Genomic DNA, 15,646 nt, shown 5'->3' on the forward strand with positions numbered 1-15,646 from the left:
TGTGAAAAATTTTTTTTTTTTTTTTTTTTTTTTTTTTTTTGAGACAGAGTCTGGCTCTGCCGCCCAGGCTGGAGTGCAGTGGCCGGATCTCAGCTCACTGCAAGCTCCGCCTCCCGGGTTCACGCCATTCTCCTGCCTCAGCCTCCTGCGTAGCTGGGACTACAGCGTCCGCCACCTCGCCCGGCTATTTTTTTGTATATTTTAGTAGAGACGGGGTTTCACCATGTTAGCCAGGATGGTCTCGATCTCCTGACCTCGTGATCCGCCCGTCTCAGCCTCCCAAAGTGCTGGGATTACAGGCTTGAGCCACCATGCCCGGCCGAGATTGAAAAATATCTTGATAAACTCTTTAATCTGTCTCAAGAAAGACTTCCTACAGTAGTCAATTATATTTCTCCTGTGCTGTTGGCTGTTGAATCTTCCTCATATATATCTATATATCTATCTATATCTATCTGTGTGTGTGTGTGTGTATATGTGTATATATATATATATATATATATATATCTCCCCAATAGAGAAAACTGGTTTTCTGCCAAAACCTGTTTAAACTGTAACCTATGCAGTTCATTTTAAACCACTCATTTATCATTCACAAATTAACCTTGTACAGGATAGCTGCTCTCATTTCTATTGTCTCTCTATCCTACAAAGAAAAATCCTCAAGCATTAAATAATGAGGGTTGAATCAGTGAGGCATATTTAATGCACAGAGGGTTTTTAATGGCATCTCTATAATTATAGGCAATGATAACTGACTATAAATCTTCATTTCCAAAATGCCACGGCCATTAAGAATAGAATAATATGTCATTTCTACTAGATGTTTTTCAAAATTGTATACCAAAATTATCTTGCTTTTTAAACTTCAGATATTGGTTACTGTGGAGTGAGTATCAGTTATTTATTATAGAACATAACTATGTGAATAGAAAATACAGAATGATTGTAAATATTTGGCTCTTTGGCTTTTAATTGGAATATGATATTTTGACTATGATACTGGCTATAAAGTTTTGCCCAGCTACAAGGTGGCACTTTAAAAATCACACTTATTTTAAATAGTGATAATATATTTTAAACTTTTGGTTACTCTCATGGGCAACAAACTACATTGAAAAAGTTATAAATATGATTTTTACTTCATGAACACTTATTCTTGTTTGCTATGCCTTATAATTTTATTGTAGACAAATTTTCAAAGTGCTTCAGAATTTCTCCAGAACACTTGAAAATCTGGGTTCCCTAAACCTCTGTCTTTTTTTTTTTGTTTTTGTAAAGCTTTATGGGTTCTACTTGTATATTTAAAGACATTTTACTTTAAGACTTTCTTATAGGGAAGTCCATGGCAAAATGTGTGATTTCTGACACCTTTTCGTTACCCAACAACACCATTCTGAGTTTATGTTCCCTGTCATGAATCTTGTTCTCTAGGGACCGAAAGTCTTGTTTAATGGTTAATTTCTGATTCTTCACCCCTGGAATACTGATCATGCTTACATATTTGGATAAATATAATTTTTATCTTAGACTTACTTCAAGATAATTTATTATCTTTCCAGATACTCTTACACAATTAAAATCTACCGTATATGCAATATGCATATTGAAATTGAATAACAAGATACATTTTTATATGGCTTTCACTTGTGCTCTCAGGGGAAATTTACCACATAGCCAACTAATAAATAATAATGTTTAAACTTGGCATCCACAACTGTTTAAGTGCTTCTCTGAAATTAGCCCATTAATCTTTGTGCAACTGCTTGTAAAGTAGACAGCACGTTATCTTTTTCTTTTCACTTTCTTTCCACTTCCTAGTATCGCACTCTAGCTGCCTAGAATTCTTTTATACTATTATGTCCACGTCCTACACACAGCTTTCTTGCATGCTTCTCCATAAGGTAGAGTACATACTGTGTGAGTGTCTTTGTGTTGCCTCCGTGAGATGACTTAGGAATTTACATTTGGCCCTCAGGGTGATGGATGCAGGCAAACACATTGAATATGTTGCACAAGATTTAAGATATTAAAAACAACTTTAGTTTATAAACAGAGTCTCCTCACTTTTCAAAGGGGCCAGACACCTCTTCTGCATTCATTCTTTGTTGTTTGTGAAAGATACATTCCACTAATCAGATCAACAAACCTCCAAGACCTACTGCATTACTTTCTTATGGGTCACTCAAAAGCAGTAGTCTTACTTTCTCTAAATAGATAAACTGGTTTGGGGATTTTTAATGTGTTACCACAACTATGGATGTGTCATCCTTTCCCCATAAGAAACAATCTGTGGCATATCAAGATCAAGCACAATGTGTGCAATATGATAAAATGTTTAATTATTGAATTACATGCTGTTCATATTCTACAGAGCAGTGACCACAAACTTAGATCTCTTGATCATGGTTCATCTCTCTTTACACCATGTGCAATACTTTTCTAAAATTGTATTAAGTCTGAAACTGAGAATCATGAGATATAGAAATAGAAGTCACTGATGTATAACCAATTAGAAAAATAAATTTAACTTTTCTGTGAAACACAAAAATACTATTTTAAAGTATTTCCTATTAGGCCTACAAGAAACTTATTCTCATTCTGTACTTTGTAATTAATTTCTTCCCAACTTTGCTCCTTCTAATGACATAGAATTCCATTACATATACTGGGGGCGACTATAAAGCAGGATCATCTTATTTTCATAGCAGGGGTTGGACCTAATAATATGTAGTGTTGAAGGTTTACTATCCCAAGGATCCACAGATTCTATGGAAAACCAATGAATCAATTAACTTCTATGTGGGTAGTTAGTAGCTATGGGGGAAAAGTCTGCCTATAAAGGAACTGTTATTCAACTGGAGAGTGACAAATGAAAAAGCATGAAGTCACACCTACTTCTCAGTGGGTGATGTGACAACAAATACTATTTATTTCATTAGTGGCACTCGAAAGGGTGCTCAAGTGTCTTAAATCTCTCTCTTTCCTCACACTGCCTAGAAAGAAACTAAAATGGAATGGACTTTGTTTTGTTTAATGGATTGTGTATAGTTCATAATGTATATTTTCCTGGGAATGTTTCAGCTCTGGGTCAATACTCATTCATCATGATGTTGTCTGTTTTCTTAAAACATAAATAGAGCAAAAAATTAAGTGACCTCTTACCCTTTGGTGTGTTTACCAGACAATTTCTTATAAATAATTAAATCCAGAAAATTTGAGTTGTGAAGATCATCTCTAAAATTCCTTTCTGTCATACAGAGAACACAATTAACACTGTAGTATTTGAATTTTTCTGTAATTTACAAAGTAAAACACTTTAATTGTATGCAAAGCCAATGTCTTTTGAGTTAAACCTTCAGATAAAAAGTGAAACACCAATAATTGATTTGTGAGTGTCATCTATTACATAGGTCACTTTTATATGTCTCCTCTATCCTTTGGTATAAATTAGTCACCTTTAAATTAGTATGAAATAGGACACGTAGAATACAAGGCAAATGAATGACTAAATTAAAGATGGGGAAAATGTGTCAGAAAATTATAATTCATTTTGTTTATTCTTAACATCTAATAATGTACAATTTCAATACATTATCCTGTTAACCCCTTTTTAAATATACATTTCTATAGAAGCTTTTTAAAGAAATTCCTTGGCCATGCACTTTTATTTCTATATTGGTCCTTGCTTTTGGCAAGATTTTATTCTTGTAATTATCCTTTTGTATGCCTGGACATTTATTTCAATAGAAGTATGTAATATAAGCCGTAAGGTTTTCTACTGGTGAACTCTGCAACTGGGTTTAGTTAAGATTTCTATTTTATTTCTAAACTATGATATCATCTTATCTTTCCTAAAGTTCATGATATCTGGAATTCTCTATATGTCATGTTAATTTTATTATCTTTATTCCCTATATTGGTTTCATATGTTAAAGCCTTGGTTTTTCAAATACATATAAAGTATTCCTCCTCAGAGCCTGTTTTCTATGGTTTTTAGAATCCCCATTCTAACTGGTTAACTCTTACAACAGAAGCACACTGTATATTGAGTTGAATTTTGAAACATAAGTAACTTAAATTTTAGGTTTTGTGTCTGTAATTATATGCAATCTCATCAAGTAAGTTTGTTATTTTCTAAAATATTAAAGCATCATGATATCAAAAAGAGATTCTATCAGTAAGATTTGAACTTTGTCAGTGGCTTAACCGCTCCATTGATCACAAAGACAATATTACAGATAGTGTAACATGTTGGGCAAATATGTGTGTATGTATATGTATATATGTAGGCAAGCATACATGTATATGCATGCACACACACATTTACATGTGTACACACATGCAAGCATACATACACACCTCTATATGGAGACAGGTAATAAACCAGCTTTACTTACTGCTCAGATGATTTTTCTTCCTACCCTATTTCTTCTTCTTGAAATATTAACTAAAGTTTGGTGGGACTCTGGCACTTTTCATATTGTTAGCATGACTTATATCAAAGATCTTCCCTTGCCTATCTTTAGTCCTCAAAGTTTCAAAGAAGGTGCAAATCTTTTCTCAGTCTACATCTGTTTTGTAAGTTGCCGTGCCAAAGGAACCTGCTATACAATATTTGTTGTACCTATATAATGTGTCCAGAAATAATACTGTTATAAGATTTTATATTAAGAAGCATTTTAATTTGTTTAATCTGTGTTTCTGGCATAGAAATCATCTGAAGAACTTATTGAAAACATAATTATGTTCTATATCTTTGGATCCTGAATGAGAAAGTTTGGAATAATTTCTGCATATTTGTATTTTGCATAAGCTTTCCTAGTGATACCAACACAGCAAATTTTGAGAACCATTGCCCTTGAACAGCTTGGCACCATTATTGGCATTATGTGCTTAAATAATGATTTAATGGGTAAATGAATAAGGCTGAAAATATTTACTTAGGATCAATAAGCATTTCTATATTAAAACCAAGTTTATTGCAATTAAAACATAACTGTTGTTTATATAAAATATATGCATTTCTTAGGGAAAATCTACCATATGTTTACAATTAATATTAAGCTTTAGAACAAGAGTAAACTAATTATTTGTAGGCTGCTTTGTTAGGAAGTGTCATTACCAAGCAAACAGTTATGCCAATTGCTAAGTAATTATGAAATTTTAAATGTTGTCATTGTTTTTTATTTTATCTGCTTACAATATTACGAATGATAGATTCGTCTGCTTATAGCTATTCCTGCTTGTCCTGTCCTCCATATCATTATTTTAATGTGTTTGAGAGAAGTCATGGTAACCTGCCTTGCATCTAGGTATTTATCATTGGTGACTGTGCACTTTTGCTTTATTCATAAGTGTAAGAGTACCTGAAGATAGGATGTGATATTGATAGTTTAGAGGTTACACTTAGTGTCACAGATATAAAAATTGAAATTTAATTCCCTTTATATTTTAATTCAAATACTGTTAGATAATTTTTTCATTTAATAGCATAGGGTATAAGATGATAATCAAAGGAAAAGTTTTTTATCCTTGGCATGTATCTTGCTATCTTGAGAAGTCTCTCAGAGTTATAGAAATGAATTTTGGGAGCAATGACTAGATTGTATTAGTAAGTAATACTGTAGAGAATCATATGACAGAGGATTAAGTATTGATATATGGGCATATCTTATTTTATTATGCTTCACTTAACTGCACTTCACAGATACTGTGTTTTTTTACAAATTGAAGGTTTTTGGCAAACCTGCATAGAGAAAGTCTATAGATGCCATTTTTTCAACAGCATGTGTTCTCTTCATGTCTGTATCACATTTTGATAATTCTTGCAATATTTCAAACTTTTAGATTATTATATTTGTTATGATAATCTGTGATTTCTGACCCTTGATGCTACTATTATAATTATTTTGAGATGCCACAAACTGTGCCTATATAAGACAGAAAACTTAATCAATAAATGCTCTATGTGTTCTCATGGCCCTACTCAATGGCCATTTCTTCATCTCTCACCCTCTCCTAGGGTCTTCCTAATATTTTGTTTTAGAATAATAATTTCAGTATTTAAATTAGGCCAATTGATAATTCTACATTGGCCTCTAAGAGTTCAAATGAAGGGAAGTGTTGCACCTCTTTCACTTTACATCAAAAGCTAGAAAATGATTTTGCTTGGTGACAAAGGCAGGTTGGAAGCTGAGATAGGCCAAAAGCTAGGCTTTTGGTACCAAAAAGCTAGACAAGTTATGAATGCAAAGAAGTTCTTGAAGGAAATTCAACAGTGCTACTCCTGTGAACACATAAATGATAAGAAGTTATAACAGCTTTATTGCTGATATGGAGAAAATTTTAGCAGTCTGGATGGAAGATCAAACCAGACACATTTTCTTAAGCCAAAGTCTAATCCAAAGCAAAGTCCTAACTCTCTTCAGTTTTATGAAGGATGAGAGAGGTGCAGAAGCTACACAAGAAAAGTTTGAAGCCAGCAGAGCTTGGTTCATGAGATCTTGAAAAACAAGCCATCTGCATAACATAAAAGTGCAAGGTGAAGCAGGAAGTGCTGATGCAGAAGTTGCAACAAGTTATTCAGAAGAAGTAGCTAAGTAATTGATGAAGGTGACTACCCTAAACAGATTTTCATAGTAAATGAAACAGCTTTCTATTGGAAGAAGATGCCATCCAAGATTTTGATAGCTAAGGAGAAGTCAATGCCTGGTTTCAACATATGAAAGCACAGACCAGCTCTCTTGTTAGAAGCTAATATAGCTGGTGATTTCAAGTTGAGGGCAATGTTCACTTACCATTCTGAAGATCCTAGGGCCCTTAAGAATCATGCTAAATCTACTCTGCCTGTGCGCTGCATATGAAACGATGAATCCATGTGATAGCACATCTGATTAGAGCAAGGTTTACTGAATCTTTTAAGCTCTTTGTTGAGACCTTCTGTTCAAGAAAACAAGATTCCTTTCAGCATATTATTGCTCACTGACAATGCACTTCGTTACCCAACAGCTTTTTTTCTTTTGAGATGGAGTCTCACTCTGTCCCCCAGGCTGGAGTGCAGTGGCCAGATCTCAGCTCACTGCAAGCTCCCGGGTTTACACCGTTCTCCTGACTCAGCCTCATGAGTAGCTGGGACTACAGGCACCCGCCACCTCCTCGCCCGGCTAGTGTTTTTGGTTTTTTTTTTTTTTTTTCAAGTAAACAAATTTTATTAACTCCTTGAATTTTCCAGTTGACTCTTCCTTTACAATAGTAACAAGTTCTAACTAGTTAGGTAAGTTTCTTCAAGGCCAAGTTTTCTCATTGTTGCTAATACCCTTAGAGCTGAACTATTTCAGTCAATATCCACTAATTCCACTTCAAAAATGAGTTTTGCATTTGGTGGAATTTTGGCATCAGGCTGTCCTTTCTTTCCATAAGCCCATTCTGGTTCAATCTCCAGTCGAGCCTTTTCTCCTTTACTCATAGTCAAGAGGGCTTCATCCCATCCTCTGATAACTTTGCCTACTCCGACCTTAAAACTTAAAGGCTTGGCATTTTTCTTCTTCTTTGCACTTGTTTGAATATTAGTATCAAAAACAGTTCCATCTTGTAGTGTCCCTGTATACCAGCAATGAACAACATCTCCCTTTTTGGGAAAGTTGGTTTTATCTCCCTTTTTCAGAACAGATTTAGTATATTTTGGTGGACCCTCATCCAGGGTCTCTTCAGACTTGGTTTCTTTGGGTTTATCTTCATTAAGCTTCACATTTTTTACTTGCTCAGACACTTTACTTATACTTTCAGTACCCTTAAAACGCTTAGTTTCAAAAAGATGGTTATAGGCTGTAACCAAGTGGTCCTTGTTAGCTGTCTTGGCCACATTTTTAACGTTTCCTAATAATTTATGTTCTGCAAGAAACGAATCTGAACCGTGTTCCTGCGGAAACTTGATAATGTCCTTCTTGGGCAGCTGCTCACTGCGCAGCTGCTCCAGGGTCCACGCCCGCTGTGGAACAGCCGCCGCCATCTTCCCCCGCTGCCTCCGCTTTACTGTTTTTGGTTTTTTTTTAGTAGAGACGGGGTTTCACCGGGTTAGCCAGGATGGTCTCGATCTCCTCACCTCGTGATCCACCCGCCTCGGCCTCCCAAAGTGCTGGGATTACAGGCTTGAGCCACCGCGCCCGGCACCCAACAGTTTTGATGGCAATGTGCAAGGAGATTAATGTTGTTTTCATGCCTTATAATACAACATTTATTCTGCAGCTCAGGGATCAAGGAGTAATTTTGAACTTCAAGTCTTATTATTTAAGAAAAACATTTCAAAATGCTATATCTGCCATTGATAGTGAATCCTCTAATGGATCTGATCAAAGTAAATCCAAAACCTTGAAATGATTCATTCTAGTTGTCATTAAGAACATTCACAATTCACGGGGAGAAGTCAAAATATCCACATTAACAGAAGTTTGGAAGAAGTCGATTCCAATCCTCACGGATGACTTTGAGGTTTTAAGACTTCAGTGGAGGAAATAATTGCAGACGTGGTGAAATTAGCAAGAGAACTGGAATTAAAAATGGAGCCTAAAGATGTGACTGAATTACTGCAATCTCATCATGAAACTTTTATGATGAGGAATTCCTTCCTATGAAAAAAGAAAGTAGTTTCTTAAAATAGATTCTATTCCTGCTGAAGATGCTGTGAACATTGTTGAAATAACAAAGTATTTAGAATATTATATAAACTTTGTTGATAATGCAGTGGCAGGGTTGAGACATTTTGAAAGAAATTCCATTGTGGCTAAAATGCTCTCAAGCAGCATCACATACTATTGAGAAATTTTTCGTGAAAGGGAGAGTCAATCGATATGGTGAACTTCATTGTTGTCTTAGTTTAAGAAATTACCACAGCCACCCCAAAATTCAGCAACTGCCACCCTGATCAGTCAACAGTCATCAACATTAAGTCAAGACCCTTCACCAGAAAAAAGCTAGCAGGGGTTGGTTCATGTGCTTTAGAAAAGAAGCCATTTTCATAACATAAAAGTGCAAGTCAAAGCAGCAAGTGCTGATGGAGAAGCTGCAACAAGGCATCAGAAGATATAGCTAAGATAATTAGTGAAGGTAACTACACTGAACAACAGATACTAGCTGCTGAAGGCTGAGATGATTCTTAGCAATTTTTAGCAATAAAGTATTTTAAAATTAAGATGTGGACCTTGTTTGTTTAGACATAATGCTTGCAAACTTAATAGACCGCAGTATAGTTCACACATCACTTTTATATGTGCTGGGAAACAAAAAAAAAAAAATTGCATGACTCACTGTATTGTGATACTCACTTTATTGGGGTGGTCTGGAATCTAACCTGCAATATCTCTGAGTTATGACTATACATGATGAAGCCAGGCTTCCTCAGAAAGTTCTATAGCTAGTTCTCTGACTATTTTTGTGTGTACTTAATTATCATGCTTAAAGTCTTAATAGGATGTCTATAGATCTACATCCATTTAGATATGTTCTCCCGTGTTATACCATACCAAGGAGTAGTTCTGAAGATCTTCTGTCAGACATCTGAAAAGACTTCCTATCCTTTGACAGGCTGCACATATTCATTTTATTTGGAAGTGAGGTGAAAATATAAAATTATTAGATGTAAGAATAAATAATTAAGTATCTTTAGTAAATGTCCTTTTAATTTTTATTGAAGATGATTTTTTGTCACACATTATTCTCACTGGTTTATCAGTCTTCTGTTGGTGATGTGGAGCCATTACTAGAACTCAGATAGAAAAGATTATGTAGAGTCAGTCTCCTTGAGGGGAGCAGTGAGTGCTTTGTGGATCCTCCATACCAATATTTTTTGAAATATTTCCTCTGTAAATAGATAAACCTTATTCAAACTTTCCTATTTTGAGCAGGATTGAGTTGTCAATTTCCTGTTGGGATCCTGCCTAAGACAGGTAGGCATGATTTCAACATAATTGAAGATAGGAAGGCGTAGAGTAATATGATGGGGAGGTTAAATATAGAATATTGTATTTCTTCACCACCCAGAGTAGAGTCATCTCCTCTAAGTTAGGAACAATTAAAGGGACAAGCTGTAGGAAGATAAGGTCATGCTAAATGTGTCATTTATATTACCATATACAGTTGAAATCCCTACTTATCACCAATGCATTATATCTTTTTAAGAAAAAACATCATTCATCTACATTATTTAATGAAGTCCAACTGAATAACAAAAATTCAGATTGAATGTCAAATTGCATTGAGACCAAAAAATAATGGGCAGATTTGGGGTTTTCAATATTCAGTTTGATGTTTCTAAGCAATTTTGCCTAAATTATTTTTATGTCTTGTATACATAATTTTCTATTAGGAAGCAAGAAAACTAGGGATTATGAAACAATGATCCTTAATCTATCCAAATGCAGAAGATAAGATCATGTAATTCATGAGAAGTCTAAGAATTCTAATTCTCTTTGTTTTGCTTTCCAGATTGAAGTACTATATGCAACTTAGTTGTTGGGGCAAAACTCTTTTTATATAATAAAGCATCTTTAATTTTTAAATCATTATTAGTATTAAAAAATCCCATCAATAAGGACCAAAGATCTGCAATATGCAGATTAAAGAAACATATCAAAAATATTTCAAATTATTAGGATTTTGAATATAAAAAATTTAGAAACAAAATATGCAGTTTATCTGAAATTCTAGTATACAAATGTAACATTTAAGATTTTGTTCTCAGGTAAGAATTATATTAAATTATACAAAAAAAACACCAGGACATTTTGAAATAAAGACAAAAGTCAATTAACCTTGTATGAGAGAATTTTTTTTGTTTCCTAACCTGAGGCCTTAGCTTCCCACGTAGCTGGGACTACAGGTGCATACCAACACACTAGCTAATATGTTTTTTACATTTTTTGTAAAGATGGCGTCTTACTTTATTGCCCACCCAAGCTGATTTTAAATTGCTGGCCTCAAGTGATTCTCCTGCCTCTGCCTCCCAAAGTGCTGGGTTACAGGTATGAGCGATGGTACCCAGCCTGAGCAGCCTGAGGATAATTTTTTTTTTTTTTTTTTTTTTTTAAGAGACAGAGTCTCAGTCTGCCACTCAGGCTAGCGTGCCCTGGCAGGATCATAGCTCAATGAAGTCTTGAACTCTTGAACTCTTGCCTCAAGAGATCTGAGAAAGATATTTTAAAGTTTTTAAACCTTGAACTGTTTTATTTCTTCCCTATTTCTGCCCTCCTATTCTGTGCTTCCCTCCGCACACCCCATCTTTTCCCCTTACCTTTTCAAAATGTAGCACATTTAAACACCACAGCACATGGTAGATTTAGTAAGCCATATTATAACATAACATTTAGAATGGAAACAAATTTTTTATATAGGGTCAAGTGTGTTTATTAGCATAAAAATAGACAGGGCAGCAATTTAGAAATAATGACTTCGTTTCCTTTTAACCATAGGAGACAAAGCACCTCTCAATGCATCATCAACATATCTTTGAGGGCTCACTTTTTATTGCTGATTTCTTCTATCCTGGAAATATTTTGATTTTTTACTTTTTTAGAGAGGAGGAAATTATAATACAGATGAAATTAATTAATTTTTGCTTGAAACACTTACGAATGAAATTTAAATTCCCATCTAAGTCTATTAAAGAGAGGCATTCCTTTCTGCATTAACTATTGGTTTCAGGAGGATATAAAATACACACTGAAAACACATTACAGCTGTGCCAATCTTTTTGCAATTATTTTGAATAGTTGGCTATTTGCTCCATTTGACAGTTTGTGAACATGGTGAATAATTTAACATTCATGCTGCTGCTGTTTTGGCACAATTAACATGAATCGCATATCCGCTGCTATTCAAATTGATTGCAATATGGAGGGAAAGTGAATCAATGTCTTAATATTCAGCTCTTTTGACTCAATTTTTCCAAAATGGCTTGCAAGGCAATGCTAAATAAAGCATAATGAATACCCCTTTGTGTGATGACCTAAAAGCCTCTGAGGACATTCCTTTTTATTAAATTCTTGAGACCAATTTAGATCTAGTATCTAATTTTAGAATTTTCTTGGAGAGTCTGTCAACTGGACGTCCATGTATTCCAAGCATGTGCAAAATATTTATGGACCTCTGTACAAAGCCAGAGACTCCCATGTCATTACGTGTATCATTGTCCATTTGTCATTCTGCCTAACGTGACTTACAGGCATGACTGTTGAACAATTTCTTTCTTATTCTCAGTGGCATAACTTGAGGTTACTCTTCTGTCGTGCTGTTTTAATCTATCTAAAAAAAATCAGTAAAATTTCAGCTGGAGAAAGGATCAGGTTTGAAAAAATGCTTTAAAAAATATTCACCATAGATTCTTAATATCCTAATGCAATGAGCTACTCTTCCAACTGCTCTTATCTATAAGAAAATCTGAGGCCTGGTGAGGTACCTCACACCTGTAATCCCAGCACTTTGGGAGGCCAAGGCAGGTGGGTCACGAGGTCAGGAGATTGAGACCATCCTGGCCAACACGGTAAAACCCCGTCTCTACTAAAAATATAAAGATTAGCCGGGCTTGGTGGTGCGCACCTGTAATCTCATCTACTCGGGAGGCTGAGGCAGGAGAATCGCTCGAACCCAGGAGGCGAAGGTAGCAATGAGCCGAGATGGTGGCAGTGAGCAGAGATCACGCTGCTGCATTCTAACCTGGTGACAGAGCAAGGCTCCATCAAGAAAAAACAAACAAACAAAAAACCTCTGAAGGATAGATTATTTTTTACTACCAAAAGAATCACTTTTCAATAAAAGACAAAAAGATCATCCTTAATAGCTATTTGTTCAATAAATGAATATTAATGTTTAACAGTTCATTTCTAATTTTGAGGTAATTACGTGTGTGTATATATATGTATACATATACATTTTTAACTGACATTACAATCTTGTCTTTGCCCTTTTATAAAAGATTACATATTTGCTACATGACCTAGAAAAATAATATTTGTTTCACAGTGAATGAAAAATGAGTTCATTAATTTTCCACAGTTATACTAGGTATGCTATGAATTTATTCATCCAATAAATATTTAGTGATACCTACTATGTCCCAGGCACAATTCCAAATGCTAGTAATATGGAATAAAACAGATGTGATGTAGAGAGTACTTTCTAATAGAGGAGGTTAATAGAATCCACATAAACAAGTAAGGCATATAATATGGCAGATAGCAATAAGGGTTGTGGGGAAAAATAGAGCTAGGAAACAGGAAAAAAGAGCTACAGGTTTTAAACTGAGTTGTCAGGGAGAACACAATCTTATTGAAAATGAGTAAGATTTGGGTTGGGTGCAGAGGCTCACGCCTGTAATCCCAACACTTTGGGAGGTCAAGGGGGGCGAATCACCTGAGGTCAGGAGTTCAAGACCAGCCTGGCCAACATGGTGACACTCTATCTCTATGAAAAATACAAAAAAATTAGCTGGGCGTGGTGTAAACCCAGCTATTTGAGAGGCTGAGACAGGAGGTTTGCTTGAACCCAGGAGGGGGAGGTTGCAGTGAGCCAAGATTGTGCCATTGCACTCCAGCCTGGGCAGCAAGAATAAAACTCCAGGTCAAAAAATAAAAATAAAAATAATAAAAGAAATATAAGGGACAGGCACGGTGGCTCACACCTGTAATCCCAACACTTTGGGAGTCCGAATCAGACAAATCATGAGGTCAGGAGTTTGAGATCAGCCTGGCCAACATGGTGAAACCCTGTCTCTACTAAAAATACAAAAAATTAGCTGGGGGTGGTGGCAGGCGCCTGTAATCCCAGGTACTCGGGAGGCTAAGGCGGGAGAACTGCTTGAACCCGGGAAGAGAAGTTGCAGTGAGCCCAAATCGCACCACTGCACTCCAGCCCGGCTGACAGTGTGAGACTCCATCTCAAAAAAAAAAAAAATGTAAGCTTTAAGTAGATACAGGAAAGAGCTGTGGCAATTAGGGAGCATGTCAAGGGGAACAGTGACTTTTGGCCTTTAATTATTTATATGTAAGAATGCAGAGCTTAGGGCTTCTATCCTAGGAACTCTTCTGAGGTGAGAAGATAGACATTGTACATAATTCAACTGTTCCCTGTGTACAAGAAGTTGGAATAATATGTCTCCTCATCACGTTTCATGAGTATAAGAATCTGTATCGGGCCGGGTGCAGTGGCTCACGCCTTTAATCCCAACACTTTGGGAGCCCGAGGCAGGCGGATCACCTGAGGTCAGGAGTTCGAGATTAGCCTGACCAACATGGAGAAACTCTGTCTCTGCTAAAAATACAAAAATTAGCCGGGCATAGTGGTGCATGCCTGTAATCCCAGCTACTCGGGAGGCTGAGGGAGGAGAATCACTTGAACCTGGGAGGCAGAGGTTGTGGTGAGCCAAGATTGTGCCATTGCACTCCAGCCTGGGCAACAAGAGTGACACTCTGACTCAAAAAAAAAAAAAAAAAAAAAAAAAAAAAAGAATCTGTGTCATTCTAATAAATAGAATTTAAAAAATAACAGTGCTGGCAGAATATTTGTCCCAATTTCAGAAGGCAGATGAATTTGAAAAAATATCCTTTATATAGATAATGTTGGTATTATATTATCTAACGAGACATACAATGTAAGTCCAACTGAATTGCAACTGTATAGAGGAAAAGTTAACAAAAAATGCAATAGGAGCTTTATTGTCAATCATAAAATTACTTAAGTTGCCCAGGCTTAGTTTAGTCATTGGTAATATGGTGATAATTTCTTTTTTATATTGCAGCATACTGTTGTGAGATTAAACTTTTTGTACAAAAAAGTATCTATTCATAGTCCAATGTCTGGCTTATTGTGGGCATTGAAAATTGATGCATGTTATTATCATGAAATCAATTGCAATGTTTATTCTTAAGGTACAATAAACAACTTAAATGTCACAAAACCACAATGCTCATATTTTCATAACTATCATATTCTCTTCTTAAAAGCATACCACTTGGAGCAAGTAAAAGGTAGGTTAGTAACACACTTGGATATCGTGTTGAGGTCCGTAGCCTAACGCCTCTATTTCCATGATAGTGCCGGGACAGCCTCCCTTCTTATCAATGAAAGTGCTATTTGGTACTAGGCCCAAAATTAGGTAATTAAAAATTAAGAGAAGCATAATAAATTAATAACACTTTTTAAGCCAGTATTACATTCTATTTCATCTCTTTTCTTGGAATTAAATATATGAAAAAGGAAGAAAGTAACTGATAAGAAAATTCAAGTGGAGAAAGATCTATCTTGAATTAAAGTGATACTACAAAAATTATTATTATGCCAATGTTTGTGTGGGAGGGAAATGGGAGCTTCAAAAATAAAGAAGAGGCCAGGTACAGTGGCTTATGCCTATAATCTCAGCACTTTAAAAAACAAGGATGGAGGATCACTTGGGAGCCAGGAGTTCAAGACCAATCTGGGCAGCAAAGTGAGGCATCATCTATATAAAACATTTAAACATAAAAAATTAGCTGAGTTTGGTCGTACATGCCTGTAGACCAAGATACTTGGGAAGCTGAGGCAGGAGGATCCATTGAGCCCAGCAGTCTGAGGTTGCAGCGAGCTGCTATTGCACTCCACTACATTCCATCCTGGGTGA

The 15,646-nt window shown here is 35.7% G+C and overlaps 1 pseudogene across 1 annotated transcript; it reads right to left on the minus strand.

The window, feature by feature from the left end:
- Nucleotides 1–7,202: 7,202 nt before the first annotated feature.
- Nucleotides 7,203–8,030, minus strand: LOC111552453 (annotated as a pseudogene). Its single transcript, XR_002734636.3, has one exon. The product of XR_002734636.3 is annotated as a peptidyl-prolyl cis-trans isomerase FKBP3 pseudogene (transcript).
- Nucleotides 8,031–15,646: the final 7,616 nt, after the last annotated feature.

The sequence above is a fragment of the Piliocolobus tephrosceles genome, chromosome 8, assembly GCF_002776525.5.
Source record: "Piliocolobus tephrosceles isolate RC106 chromosome 8, ASM277652v3, whole genome shotgun sequence".
Lineage (NCBI taxonomy): Eukaryota > Metazoa > Chordata > Mammalia > Primates > Cercopithecidae > Piliocolobus > Piliocolobus tephrosceles.